Source organism: Alexandromys fortis, unplaced genomic scaffold, assembly GCF_014885135.2.
Source record: "Alexandromys fortis isolate MF-2015 unplaced genomic scaffold, M_Fortis_MF-2015_v1.1 scaffold_60, whole genome shotgun sequence".
In the NCBI taxonomy this organism is placed as follows: Eukaryota; Metazoa; Chordata; class Mammalia; order Rodentia; family Cricetidae; genus Alexandromys; species Alexandromys fortis.
The window spans coordinates 4,173,452-4,189,613 of NW_026067946.1; positions in this window are offsets into that span (position 1 = coordinate 4,173,452).

The following is a 16,162-nucleotide window of genomic DNA, read 5'->3' on the forward strand; positions in this document are numbered from 1 at the left end:
ATATGTTGATGGTTGCTTTGGAAAGTGGTGCATTTGTTCCTAGGTGAATTATTCTATAGATTTCATTTATAATACCATAGGTGATATTTTGTTTATATTTTGTGCATCTTAATTAGGGGACCAGATTTTATAGGTACAGAATATCTGTCCTATATCAAAGCTACTATTCAGCACCAGGCATCCAGGCTCTCTGGGGAAGCTATCCATCCTCTTTTCTGCCATGTTCCCTAAGCCATAGGTAAAGGCATTGTGTTGTAGGTATACTGATTGATGTTTTGCATCCTAGAGTGACAAGTTGTGGACCTCTCTAAAGGTCTCTTTTGGCTTCCAGGAGAAAAACTTCTCTGATAAGACGTGAGAGTTGCTCTTCTTTGTGGCTGTAATTCTATGTATTCAGAGTAGAATTAGAAATGATGTTTGTTTAGGAAAACAGCAGTCATATGTTCTCCTGACATGTCTATGACCTCTCCAGCCACAGGCTTGCAATACACAGCTTGAATTCCCTCTCACTGTGGACCTTCAGACTAAGACAGCTCTTGACAGTCTCCACATTAAAAATCTTCACCACTGCACTATTTGTGAGAGTTGTCTTTCTCTCACTTCTAATGGATATGAAGTGATGCCCTTGTCTTTTTAATATTTTGAGGTCCCATCATTGTAGTGACTCTAAGGATGCCAAGGTCTCTGACAAACCTCCTGTTTTTCTTTATCTGCCACAATAAGGTATCTCTGTGCTTAATTTTTATTTGTATTTTAGTTTTAATTCTCATTTCTATAGCTGTTCCATTGCTGCAAACTGACTGGAATGGCTCTAGGCCTTCCAGAGAACACCCAGTACGATGCCACAGATCCCAGCTAATATGCCCTCTCCTCTGATCTTGCCTTTCTGTTGTTGCTTTGGTTTTATGGATTTTTTTTGCATCTTCTGACAACTCTGACATTTTACCTTAATTTGTTTTGAGTAGTACTTTTCATTATTTCTGGGATCTGTCCCAACAGATAAGATGATTATTTTTTTCTTGGCATTTTAGTCTGATATTGATAAACTCCATCTTCTCTATCTTTCTGGTCTGCCCACCCCCATGCAGTTCAGTGCTCAGCATCTGATCTCATGCCTCTGCTGTTCTGCCCTAATTCCACATAGGTACTTTTCAGTCAGATCTAACAAACTTGATATACAGCTTCACTCACTCCTCAGAAAATCCGACACCAATTCACATGCATGGTAGAGATTAGGGCTGGCACTATCTGTGACGGGGATTCTTGGAAGTAGGTATCTAGGAAGCAGATACATAGGATGATTAAGAGGTTTGTCCGTAATAATCTGAGAAAAGCAGGGTTAACACACATAGAGGTGAGTCCATAATGCATTAGCAAGGCAACAGAAGCTTCAGCTAATTCAGAGGACTTCTGGAGCTTGGGAGAACTGACCCCAAGTCACATAAGAATGCCAAATATGCAAAATCTGTATTTTTTAGGTACTGTCCAAAAGTATTATTCCTTTCTGTACACTAGCCTCATGCCCAAAAATGTAGCTTTGAAAAAAAGCAACATTTGGTGAATGAATATCCCAAAATAAAGTCAACTGTGTCCTATTCCTTCAGCAATGGGTGAAGGATACATTGCTTTAGAAGAGATGACTAGGGTGGAAAATCTGATACCTACTACAGACTCAGAAAATGCTGGAAGCACTTCCCTCCTCCCTCCCTTTTCCCTTCTCCCCTCCTTTCTTCCTTCCTCCTGCCCTCCTTCCTTTCCCTTCTTCCTTCCTTTTTTCTCCCTTCCCCTTCCGTCATCTTTCCTTTTTTCTTTCCCTCCCTCTCTTTCTTCCTTCCTTCCTTCCTCCCTTCCCATTTCCCGTCTTCCTCTTTCCTTCTACTCTTCCTTTTTTGATCTCTGTTCTACATATTTTCAATTGATTAGTGTTAAATTACATGGTTATTTTAATTTAGCATTGTGTAATTTTATGCTCTTTTATAATTTTTTTCTTTTTTATGTGAGTTCATAGTATTCTTAACATCTCGACAATGTAAAACTTTAGAATTCATTTTTAGCTCCTTTTCCCAATATCATCAGTCATAGTTTTTCTTTGTTCAGCATGGTCTTTCACTCCCTCTATAATGTAATGTTATCTAGTTTTCAAGAATGAAGTGAAAAATTACTTCCTATTTGAAGCCTTTTTTATTTGAACTCAGCAAACTGGTGAGATATTAATATGGTTTGTTCACTCAGTTAATTAGCTCCAAGTATCATAACAAAAGTTGATTTAAGGAAAAACCAAAACTTGATTTCAAAGTTCTGGAGACAGTAAGTCTGAGAGCAGGGTACCTATATGGTGAGGTCCTGCTGATAACACCTTTCCTGCTCTGTGCCTACTCGGCAAATATTATACATGGAGGTCGCAGGGCTCAGGGCCTTCTTATCAAGACACTAATCCTGCTTGGAGGGCGTCACTTTCGTGACCTGATCTTGGTCATCTCTAAATCAGTGACAGTATGAATTGTGTGGGGATGTAACTTAGTTTGTGTTAAACATTATTCACAAATACATTTACCACATCCTTTCAGTGTGCACAGTGTCAGTCACCACTCTGTGAACCATGAGTTCTTAAAATGATGGCGTAATCTTATTTCCTTTCCAGTGACTAGCACAGAGACAGACACTGGGGTAGACTAAAGTCTGAATGAATCCATGTGGTACACTTTCCACATTTCTATGAAATGGCAAGTTTGGAACCATACATTAAGAGGACATTGGTACTATTCAAGGGTCAAAACTGTGAAAATGATTAATTAGTTTTACTTAGGAAAGGGACTGTATTCTCCACATATAGAAAATTGTGTTTAGATTTGACAGAACATTACAAACAATATAGTGAGTTGGATGAATGCTGAATATCTTAGTATTTTTTCTTACTTTACTATCACAAGAATAGAGATTACCTGTGGAGTGTTTAACATGTATTTTCTGCTCTGAGCAATTTATCACACTGATATAAATCTGAGGAAGAAATTGAATATGTTGCTAATTTTCTGTAACACATAGCTACCTGATTCACACTGAAAACAAATGAGAAACCCCTGTGAGGAAAATATCGGGGCATGTACTTTGGATAAATGTATTTCTGAATTGCTCACTCCCTAAAAACTGAATGCACGTGATGGTACACCTGTGAACACTTTTATGAAGGTGCACTATTACATTACATATTTTATGTGAAATACATTTTAAAAGTATCAATGTTCTCTAACATTTTGCATTACTATATTATACAATATTAATTAATTTATTATTTTTTTCAGTAATAAATAGCAGAACTTTGTAACATTTTTGTTTGTTTTCTTTTGTTTGGAGACAGGGTCTCTCTACATAGCTCTGGCTCCTGGAAATCCCTCTGTACATCAGGCTGATCACAAAGCTCACAGAGATCTGGATGTCTTTGCTTCCAAAGCATTGGAATTAAAGGTGTGTGCTGCCACACCCTGCTATAACATTTTTTAAAGTAAATGACTCTTGGACTTCTTAGTAGCAATGAGCACAGGAGTTCAACTTTGTCAGAGCTTCGTTATGCCCATCTGTCTTTTGCATAGCTTCTCGATTCTCTCCTTCAGCTGGCAATGACAGACACTCTAATACTAGTTCCTGTGAAGAGCATACTTGGTGGAAGAAACTGGGCTTACAAATTAGAATTGATGCTTGGCTTAAACCATGATATGAACCCAAGTTTCCATTAGCCAGAGACAGTGATAAATACTGGCAGCATATCAAGGCCTTTGAAAATTAATGGCTCAATAGTAATTTAAAGGGGGATGACTCACATTCCAGTAAATCCTCATTACTCTGAGCCAGGCCAGTTCTAATCTTTAAGTATTCTTAGAAGAAATTGGTTATTGATCATAAACAATAGTCCTCAAGTTGATACTTGTAAAGAAATGAGAAATAGGGAAATACCCCTCATATTAACTGCAGTAATCACTACCATGGATCGTATGTTGGAGGAATTCAGATATCTTTAACTACATTTACTTGCACAAGAAATATTCTTTCATTCTTTAAAATTCCCTAGGTTTGTTCCCTGTAAAGTATGACTGAATTTCATTTCTAGGTAATGGCAGTCAGCCCATAGAGCTTTCTACAATTTTAGACTTCTAACCTCTTTGCTCAAATATCTTTCCCAGTTTAAATGGAATAGCACAAAAACAAACACAATTGATCATTAATTTCCTGCAGAATTTTTTTCAGATGTAGTCTCTCAAACATGGAGTTTAATTTAATTAGCAACTTGACTTTTAAAATTTTGAGTAAAATATATCTTTTTGTATACTTATAAATATCCACATTCATTTATTATATTCTTTATAAACTTCTATTACATTAGATACGGTTTAGTAAATGCTTTAGTATTTATACAAAAATTATAAAGATATATTTTATAATGTGAAATTATAATATTTATAATTTATATGACATATGAATATATCTAATAATAATATCATATATAATATATTATTACACATATGACTTAATTTAACTTGGGCTGTAGATAGGACTCACTGTTGTACTAATATAAAACAAAGACTATGCATAAAAGAAAAACCTAAATAAAGAGCCATAGAAGATAATTGTAATTAATTATCAACAAAATTTTTGTAATTAAACCTAATTAGAAACACTGCCACATTTAAAAGTAATTTACACTAATTGAGGACTATTCATGAAAAAGCAAGTAAAACTGAAGGTTTTTGTTGTTAAATTAAAATGTAGAATCGCTACCATCCTACATAATCATAAATCTTTAAAGTGACCAATTAAAGAATGGGCAAGAAGTTATTTATTGCTTTTCAATTTTTTTCTGAACTCTAAATTTTACCAGAATTAGCCTTTTAATTTTGATGATTCACAGAGCATCTCTAATTTTACCTTGCATCTTTTCCAGTAAATATATTATTTGAATATTAAGTGTATCACCCAATAATATGATCTGAACATCTATAGATGTTGCTTTATCAGAATGAGATAAGTAACTCTAGTGAAAATGATATAACCTTAGTACAACTAATTAATTAAAGGAAGAGAAAACACAAACCCCCTGTATTAGGTATGCTGGGTTGAGAAGAATTGTAAGGGGGAAAATTCTTGTTCTGTAAATATGAGAACTTGTGTTTGGATCCTACGCTGGTTACTTCAATGTCAACTTGACACAAGCTATAGTCATCTGAGAAGGGAACTCAGTTGAGAAAATATCATAAAATCAGAAGCTGGTCTGTTTAGAGGTCATTGAGAAGGCAAAACAAACACAAGATCAAGAGACATGGGTCACTGCTGACCTTTATTTGGATAAACAACCTTTAGAGGGGCTCTCGTTAAAAATCAGAGTCACGCTCAGATAATTATGAGAAAGAACAGGAGCAGGGCACAGAAGAAGTTGAAATTTTTCATTATTATTATTATTATTTACTTACATTTGGCCATTGCTAGGAGTAGTTAGTGAGTAACTGGATAAAATATGCTAGGGTAATTGATAGACATCTCTCAAAGCTGCCCAGTACTAGGTGTCTCACGGGGCAGGGTTGGGATAAAAAGAGTTCCACAATAGCCCGAAATGGACTTTCCTTCTGCCTAAGTCCAATGATTTCAATGTCCATTGGGTTGTTGATTTGGAAATGAAGACATCAGTACAAACTAAGGATTTTTCAAATATAGATAAATAAAGATATAGACAAATGTAAGTGAGTAAATAAATGCAAATGTGCGCACATATGTTTGTAGATATGTTGTTTGTTCATGTTCTCTGACCTGCTTTGAAGCAGTAATGTATCAACAATAAGAATTATACCTTTCACTCAGAGCTTGGCAGAACTAGGTTCTGAACAATATTTTTCTCCAGAAAAGAAGCAGATTTTCTTGAAGAAGACTGGCTTCACATCTTGAGAATGGTAGCACAAAACACTCCTTCAGCAAATGTTGCCACAGAGAAAAGATATTTTTAAGTACAACAGTCTTACTCTAACAATCCAGCTGGAATGAACCTTCTACTCTCCAAATCTTTATATTCATAAACATTCAAAATAACTCATTATTGGACTATAATGGTGGAAAAAATATTCCCAGTGTTGTCCTAAGAGACAAAGGAACAAAGTAAAAAAGCATCAGTAAGACTATTCTTGCGCAAGAGGGTAGAAAAGCAAACCAAAAGAAGGGAACTTCTTTATTCTAAGGCATTTGGTGACTATCTCACACCATCCCTGAGTGTGGTAATTGTTTGTAATCTAACAAATAGTTTGCCTAAAGATCAGAGTGCAAATTTAGCCAAACTAGTGGGCCAGGCAGTGGTGGTACACACTTTTAATCCCAGCAGCCACACTAGTTAACCATAGAGGCCAGGTGGTGGTTGTGCAGGCCTTCAGTACCAGTATTGGAGAGGAATATACGGTGGGATGAGATAGGAACTTGCTTTCTTTTGAGTCTGAAAATTTCATAGAGGTAAGAGTTCTCCAGTGGCTGGTTGCATTGCTTCTCTGAACCCAAATATTTGTTTCTGGGTTTATATTATCCATGCTACATTGAGAACTTGACCCCATAATGTCATGTATTTGGATAATTTGCAATTGACACAGAGGAAAAAAAGTATTGTAGAGGTCAAGTTTCAGGAGCATCCAGTACTTAGGCAAATTGATAGTTGTACAAGAATTTGACAAGATGGGAGAGGTTTTTGGAAAATTGGCCCTTTATGAATGTACCATCACTGAGAAGAAAAATGAAAGAAAATAAAATAAAAACATTTCCCTTAACAGTGAATTGAAGAAATTATATTCAATACTAGTATAAAGAAAAATATAAGGAAACATTTCATAAATTATCTAGTGATATATACACAACTGATAGAGAAGATATAGTATAAGACTGAGATAGAAGAATGCTGTGGGATAATGCTCTTATATACTGTAAAGATTTGTCATTTGTCTTAGTTTAATAAATTGCTGGTTGGCCACTAGCCAGGCAGAAAGTATAGGTGGGTGACCAGACTAAGAGAATTGGGACAGAAAGTCAGTCATTAGACAGACATAGAGGAAGCTAGATGAGAATGCTGCACTGAGAAAAGGTACCAAATCACAAGACTAAACACAGATAAGAATTATGGGCTAATTAAAGTTGTAAGAGCTAGGTAATAATGAGTTGAGCTAAGAAGCCAAACAGTTTATAACGAATATAAGCCTCTTTATGTTTCTTTGGACTGAATGACTGAGGAACCAGGTAGGACAGAAACTTGTATCTACAGAAGAATGTTAATGGATTCTAAAACTAGTAGACAAACTTTTGACTGATTCACATAGGTTGAATGAAAATGGGCCCACACTGATTAGCTGAAACAATAAGTAAAATCAATAGGACAATGGAAAAGCTTATCTGTTACCATTTTAAATAGCCAGAGTTAATTTTACCCATATTTGTACAAACCAGCCCCATTGGTATCATGGTAAAATTTGCTAAATATTGGCATCACTGTTTCTGAAAGAGGTGTATAAGCCTCAAATACCAGTCACCAAGAAACAGTAGAACCCAAATAAGCTACCCTTTCACACCATAACTGATATCTACTCTTGAAAACTTTAGCCACATGAGTAAAGAAAGTGACAGTTTTAGGTTGAAGTTGATCAAAGAAATATGGTCACATACAAATGCAATACACAAAATCATACTGGGCTCTGGACTAAGAAAATGAAAACAACTGAGACATTCAATAAACTTTACACACTGCAATTCAATCAGATGTAAAGCTTCTTTGATATTTGATATTGTGCTCTTGTATAAGGCTCTATCAGTGTTGACAAATGCTTTTGCAAATGTTTAAAGGTCCAGAATGCTCTCTTGTGGTGTCCTGACCCCCACTGACAGAAGAAAGGACAACTGGGAACTCAGGTGTCACTAAATGAAGATCCTTGTGCCTAGAAGAACATGAATAACCCTGGTTTTCAGTCACTGTGTATAGCTAGACCTGACTTCTCTAGACAAAGTCATAAATTCTCATCAAATTTGATCCTCCCTAAATTTTATTTTTATAAAGTCTATAAAGAAGACCTATTTATGCATGTGGATTGACAAACTCAAAATTGATAGTATGTAAAGCCAGGATTTTGGCTCAAGGCTCTGTGACCTTCCCTATACAGAGACCTTTCCTATACAAAGAAGAAAATATACAATACTCTAGATTTGTTAGAGCTCAATTTTCACACATTAGAAGCTCACTGGGAAAAATTTGAGTCCAAGACAATGAAATGAGAAAACAATGTTTATCTATTTCAATTCTCAGCTTTAATATATTTATCACATTTTGTTATAAAAACTACAAAAATATGTCTAAGGGATTGAGTTATTTACCTTCTGTGGATTCCAGCTATCAAAATCATTTATTCTCTATCTTTTAATTGTAGTTATTAAACACAAATAGAGATTTTTTTCCACGCCAACAATAAACATATAAAGACTATTTTTGGTGACAGAAATTTTTCTCAAACTATTTCTTGCTTTTAATTAGAACATAATCATCAGAGAGGCAAACAGTGTGGAAGTAGCCATCTCAGTAGAAAAAAGCATCTAAGAGTTATTTAGGAAGCAAGGCAATAGAGTAGTCATGATTTGACATGGTATTATTAAATAAGAGGAGCCTGTCATGGTTTTCATACCCCAATTCTGCATTTCAGATTTAGGGTGATGGATGTGCTAAAGCATTTTACACAGCACCTAGATGGATGCTCAAGATATACACATGGGCTCTAAGCAGTCAATTATATAATATTCCTGTACTTTGCAGATGCCTTCTGGTCCTTTCTATCAAACTCAGATTCATGATGATCAGTGATCCTCAAACCAAACATAATACTGTTTCAAATCAATACTTTGAAAATTTCATTAATTAGAGTACAAACTCTAATTTTATAAATTTCAAACTTGACTTGTAAATTTGGGATGGGAAAAGTGGGGGCAATCATTTCTACTGCTCTGCTTTATTCAGATTTTACATTTCCAAGTTATGCCTTATTACTAATTTTATTATTGTGATAAGGAATGGAATACAAATATTCAAAATCCTTTTTGTGTTTTTTTTGAAAACTAGATGAGAAAAATAATGTCATAATAAAGAAAACCAATAAATCAATTGTGGTAGTCTTAATGAGAAACATTCCCCAGAGTCTAAGATATTGAACACTTGGTTCCCAGTTGGTGGTACTTCTTAGGTAGATGAGCACCCTGGCTGAAGTAAGTACATCACTGGTGTGGGAGTTGACTCTCTCAGCTTTGTGTTTGGGTTGAAGCTCTAGGACACTGCTTCCATGCTCCCCAAACCATTGTGGACTCTCCTGGAACCATAAGTCATAATAAACTCATATTCCATAATTGCTTTTAGTTGTGGTGTTTTATCATAACAACAAAAAGTAGCTAACACACTAATATTTGCATATCAATGGGAATATTTAGATATCTTCAATTATACCAATTTTTATTTACTTTGTTATTTTATAAACTAATAATTCCATAGTCTTTTTGAAGTGATGGAGGTGGGTCTTGTATCTTATCTGTTGCTTTCATTGGTTAATAATAAAGAAACTGCCTAGGCCCATTTGATAGGCCAACCCTTAGGTAGGCAGAGAAAGCAGAACAGGATGCTGGGAGAAAGAAGCTTAGTCTAGGAGTCGCCATGATTCTCCCACTCCAGACAGACACATTTTAAGATCCTCCCTGGTAAGCCAGCTCGTGGGCTACACAGAATATTAGAAATTGGTTAGAACAATATGTAAGAGCTAACCAATAAGAAACTGGAACTAGCCGGGCCAGGCAGTGTTTGAAGAATACAGTTTCTGTGTAATTATTTCTGGGCATAAGCTAGCCATGCGGGCGGCTGGGTGCCGGGGACGCAGCCCTGCTGCCGTTCCTATCTCAACATTGAAGAATTATTCACATATTGATATCGATTTCTCAATTTCCTTTACATGTCCCATTTTCATATATGAGAAGGACCTGGTATGTGTCCAATCAGGGAAGTAAACTTACAAAGGGATGAGAAAGAAAACTCGGTGCACATTGACTTCATTGACTGGATCAGACTTTGGGGAGTCTGATGCCAGCTAGGTCATTGTCAGCATATTTAAAACCCAGTACAATTTGGGAATAAGTTACCAGGCAATGATTATTCCAGTTCCAGGTACACAACAAAGCTTAAGTTATAACTCCTTAGGAGCTTCTTTACATAGTACATGTGACCATGACGGTGGGTTCCACAGCTAACAGGCCTAGAATCTAGTGTGGTCTCAGACTGAAAGCAGAGGTCAGCAGGCCATAAAGTTCTTGTGCCATCTCCCCTAAGGATGGGTAATATTCTAAGAATGAATAAGTCTGGGATAATCATTCTGGGAGATTTGGGTTAGGTCTGCCTCTATAACAAAAGATGGGTGGAGTCTGCCACCACAGATAGCAAAAAGATCACCTGGGGACTAACAATATCTGCTTGCTACCATCTGGATAGAAAAAAAGATTTATCTCCTCTATTGAGGATAGGTTCCTATGTGTTTAACATTCCTGGTTTTCCTTGATGCTTCTCTGTGAGTACAAGAACCTCTGTGCCCCTGTCCTAAAGATTATATCATGTTTTTTTGTTGTTGTTGCAATTGTTTCTGTCTGTTTTTTAAAAATATAATTAGCAAGGTATGTGATAGCCTCAGGTTGAAAATATATCATGTGAAAACAAAATAAAATAAATAAATAAATGTGAAGATGTATCAACAGCGCCTATTGTTCATTACCCTACTGATGGGTTCAGGACAATCACACAGTTCTTAAATTACAATCAGTGCCAGATGCACATTCCATATGGCTTTAGTTTTCCAGTTACTTAGAATTCAGTATTTGTTTTTGCTGTGTACCAGCATTTATGGGAAAGTTAAATCCAGTAAAACCTTGGCATACTGTATTCTTGTGGATCTCTAGTAAACATTGCTCAGAGAGCTGGAAAAATCACTGAGACCATGAATTCTTCCATGATGAAAGGTCTCTTTACCTTCAGATTTATTCATGATGTTCTCCTACTTGCTCATTGATTTTTAGTCCCATGTACAGTGGAGAAGGATAATATTGCTGGACCCTTCTATGTTCACTACAGGAATAGAATATATAACCCATCTGGGCCATCGGAGCCTGAAAGAAGAGAATCCTATACCAGGGATTTTTTTTTTATTGAGAAAAGGAAAAAAAAAAGTTTCCGCCTCCTCCCAGCCTCCCATTTCCCTCCCCCTCCTCCCAGCCTTCTCCCCCTCCCCCCACTCCTCTACCCCTCCCTCTCCAATCCAAAGAGCAGTCAGGGTTCCCTGCCCTGTGGAAAGTCCAAGGTCCTCCCCCCTCCGTCCATGTCTAGGAAGGTGAACATCCAAACTGGCTAGGCTCCCACCAAGCTGGAACATGAAGTAGGATCAAAACCCCATGTCATTGTCCTTGGCTTCTCATCAGTCCTCATTGTTCGCCATGATCAGAGAGTCCGGTTTTATCCCATGTTTTTTCAGTCACAGTCCAGCTGGCCTTGGTGAGCTCCCAATAGATCAGCCCCCATTGTCTCAGTGGGTGGGTGCACCCCCCGTGGTCCTGACATCCTTGCTCGTGTTCTCCCTCCATCTGCTCCTCATTGGGACCTTGGGAGCTCAGTCCAGTGCTCCAGTGTGGGTCTCTGTCTCTATCTCCATCCATCACCAGATGAAGGTTCTATGGTGATATGAAAGATATTCGTCAGTATTGCTATAGGATAGGGTCATTTCAGGTTCCCTATCCTCAGCTTCCCAAGGGACTAACTGGGGACATCACCTTGGGCTCCTGGGAGCCACTCTAGGTTCAAGTCTCTTGCCAACCCTAAGGTGGCTCCCTTAACTAAGAAATGTGCTTCCCTGTTCCCCTATCCAACCTTCCTTGATCCCAATCTTCCTGTTTCCCCAACTTCCCCCAATCCTCCCCTTCTCACTTTTCTCTCCCCGTCCCCCCTTATCCCCAAGCCACCCCACCCCCAAGATCCTAAAGAAGCTAAATAAGAAGGTGAACCCAAGGAAAATCATATAGTTATCCTCTTGGCTATGGGAAGTAGACCAGGGACTTTTATAGAGAAATGTGAAACTAGAATTCAGTGTTAGACTAAGGTGGCGAGTTACTCTATACGGTTTCTGGAAGGAGAAAGGGTACTGTAGCGGCGCTGTTTATTTATTCAACATTGTTCCATCAAAGAGAATCCTGGATGTTTGCCATTGATGCCAGCCTGATAAAGAAGTGGAAATCCCTCACCCTGTTCATGGAGAGAATCGAAATGCTTTCCCAAATAAATCAGACTGTCTTTCATCTGGGATTCTAATGAGTTAGCCTAGCACACCAACTTAACTGTTCCTGAAGTTGTTGCCACGTTGTCCGGATATTTGCCTCAGGTCATCGGGTCTAGTGGGATGAGCCATTGTTCACGGAGACCCTTCACTTTTCTAGACTGATGCTTTCAAAGGTAAACCAACTTATTCTTAGATATTGCTCAGACATAATTTACATAATACTGACTCATTTATTCATAGTGAAATGTAAACCTAACTATCATCATAGTGCTTTACAGTTTCCCCTTCATCCCATGCCAAGCCTACTGCACAGTCTCTGTCCCTCATTTGACTCTTGTTGACGTGATACCTCCAGGTGCCTTACTTCTTCTGACGCAGAGAAGTCTCACGTGTTTCTTCTTTCTGAATTCTCTCCTGACTAATTACACGGTCTCTGTCTCAAAGGTCCTCTGCCTCTTTTTGCAAAGGTCACCTTTCCAAAGGTCTCTTGCTAAACTACCTTTCATGAGCCACCATTAAAAAAAATCTTCAATTTTCTGGCTTCTATCCTTTCCACTCCTATTACATTGTTTGATTTCCTTTAAACTTCCTACTAGCTCCTCATAAGCCCCGCATCTTTGCTAAATTTATGTTTTATCACCTGTCTATGCTCACTGGAGCGTTGTGATAAGTGCTCACTGTACCTCAGAGTTTGGCGACTGCTGCCATGTCTCAGACAACAATGATAAAATATTTTTAGAATCTGTTAATTAAATTTATGAGAATGTTAGCATCAATACTCATAATTTTAACAGATTTTTGTATGATAATTACTCTTCAACATATTGTATTCTCTCTGCCCCATCTAATTAGCAGAACTGTATAAATACTTGATGATGTATCTTGTCTGGTTTGAGTAAATACCGTAACTGAGGCCTTTAATATAATAAAAGACAGGTCTCTAAATGTATCGATTTATTTTCTCATCTAAAACATAGTTAAAAAAACAAAGTTAATAGTCAAGTCAATCATTTTACTGGATAGTATTGCTTATTCATAAAATTCTACATTGCTGCTGATACCACTGGATATGACAGGAACAAGGAGCAAAATATCAGCTTCTGAACCATCATCTATTCACCTATATCTCCTTAGGAGTATCTCTGTAGAGATAGAAACAAATATTCTCCCTGGCACTCTACAGTTTAAGGATTTCATTGACTTAATAAACCATCTCTTAATTTCAAGGCTTATTGTGGAGAATGGTACAAACTGGGTCTTTACCAGGGATTCTTCACTGAGTATCAACGTTAGCAGAGGAAACTGTGATGCGAAATTGCAGGGTGCTTGGGAGTGACAGTAGCCAGAAGCCTACTGCAGATAGAAGAGAGGGCCGCTATAAGATAGGGCTTGATGAGCCGACCACTGTGATTTGGAGAAGGGGGAAAGAGGAAAAGTAGCATACGAATAAAGAAAAGTCCTATCTTGTGCAATACAAAATATGAGATTATTTTTTTTTTACCATTATCAAATGTAGTAATTAAAATTAGTGCTGACACTTGTGCCAGGCTAAAGCCCTGGTCTATGAGTCTTTATTTCAGTGAAATACACAGGGCAGTCTGTGTTAATTATGCTTTGATGAGAGGAGCGTAGGTATGATGTTCTAGTCTATAGAAAATCAGCATGGAGGAGGACATTGGGACAGTGGGGTAGATTCAAAATTGGGCGGTCATAGGAGGCAGACAGGTTGAGCAATTGAGAAGGGGTAGATAGAGAGGAGGGACTGATTTATCTTGTAATATGGATGAGAACACAAGTGAGTTCATTTAGTGTGAAAAGCAAATTAATAGATTTTTGAAATACCAAAATTGAAAAACAAATCATCTTACAGAGAGCAGCAGATTAGTAAGCAGTCATTAGCTTTTCCACATACTGGCCACACCAAAACAAGAAGAGACAGTCAGCTTGCTTTAGCCCACCAACCCTCACAACTCTCCATACACATTCCGCGATCGTGTTCCTGGTTCTTATTTAGTGTGTTAGTGCTTTACTCTCCACGTTCTATTGAACTATGTGCACAGCTCGGTATTTTTCAGTTCTGCCCTGACTTACAAGAGGGCCTTAATTAAATTGTGTATTTCACAAATAAAATGTATGACCCTGACAGTAAATACAATCTCCCACCCCAACTTACTATCCACTTTTGTCTGATGGCATATCATGCCTTTGTGATAAATGTCCACAACTCCTTTCTGGAAGAAAAGCCCATAAAATAAGCAAAATACTTTCTCAGTCACTTGGGTAGGAAACATATCATTTGAAGGATACAGTTAAAGTGAATCTAAATATATATTTCAGTTGGTGGAAAATTAACAGGAGGGATTTTTTTTGTAGCATCCCACTGTAAGTGATGATACTACATTGAAATTTTATGAAATTCTAAAGTTAAAAATTTACTAAATTATAAAAATGTGTTATTATGTATAAGCAGGGAATACACAAGCTCCGGGAGGCTTGGAGTAGATAAAGGACAACTTTCAGGTGCTGATTTTCACCTTCCGTCATGTGGGTCCTAGAGACCAAACTCAGGCTATCAGACTCTGAGAAAGTGTATGTATTTGCAATTAGATGCAAGCATTCCCGGAGTTTAGCTTGAGTGTGAGAGGGCATCATGAGCTCTGCACAGGTTTTGTCTTACTAAAATTCTATTGCCAGCTTCATTGTATAAATGCACTCTAGAATTCCTGAGGGCAAAACATTTATCTCGTTCTTTGTGGACTCTGTATTCATTAGCCAAAGCTTAGAAGACAGTGTTTGCTTAATATCTGTCAAATGAGAAGAGTCAAGAGAAAGATTACCAAACATCTGTCCTAAGCACGTGGGTTATGAGTTTCCAGGAAAATGGCTGCCTACATGAAACTTAAGCCTGAATGGAGAATCTTTGAGAATTTGAAGTTCCTTAGGTAGGAATCAGATGCTTTCCAAAGATACTGAGGCGAGCATGCCTTGGTTCTCACCCCAGTGAGTTAATATCCTAGTTATCACCCCAGGGTTCCTAGTGGTTAACGTTGACAGATTTTTTTATATTTGAAAACCATAGGTCGAAAAGTGCTTACTCACCTAAAAGAGAGGCTTCTTGTTTCTCAAAATATCCATAGAAGGCTCTGAATGAGGATGCTGATCAGTGATACATGCGTAACATGAACATGACTCTAGGTTCAGTCTTCAGTACCACACAGACACAGACAAATAAGCTAAAAGAAGCAGTTCTTTGTTTTGGTTCTTGCTATTTTTTTGATACAGTTATCCCAGTTTTCTTTCTGTTTTAAAATTAGTGCACAATGTAATAGGCTTCATAATGATATCTTCACACATAACCTTTCTTTTGCTCCTATCTCCCATATCCTATCCTCATCCTCCTGTCCCAATTGTGCCTCCGTTTCTTCTATTTCCCTGTTCACTTTCATATTGCATGCATTTTATTGCACTTCCTTCTTCCTCAAAGTCATTTTCTCCTCTCACGATATGCTATTAAGATTCATGGTCTACAGTTATACACACACCTGCCTACCCACACAACCACACAGTTATGTTTATGTCTAAACTGCAATCCAGGACTTACTTTTATGAGAGAACATGGAGTATTTGATTTTCTGAATCTGTATTACCTCACTTAATAAACAGTTCCCATACCTACCCATTTTCCTGAAATTTTCATAATTTTATTTTTCCTATGGCTGAATGAATTTTCATTGTGTACATTTCATTATCCATTCATCAGTTGGTGGCTATCTGAAGTTATTGTGAATAATGCAGAAATGAACATAGACAAG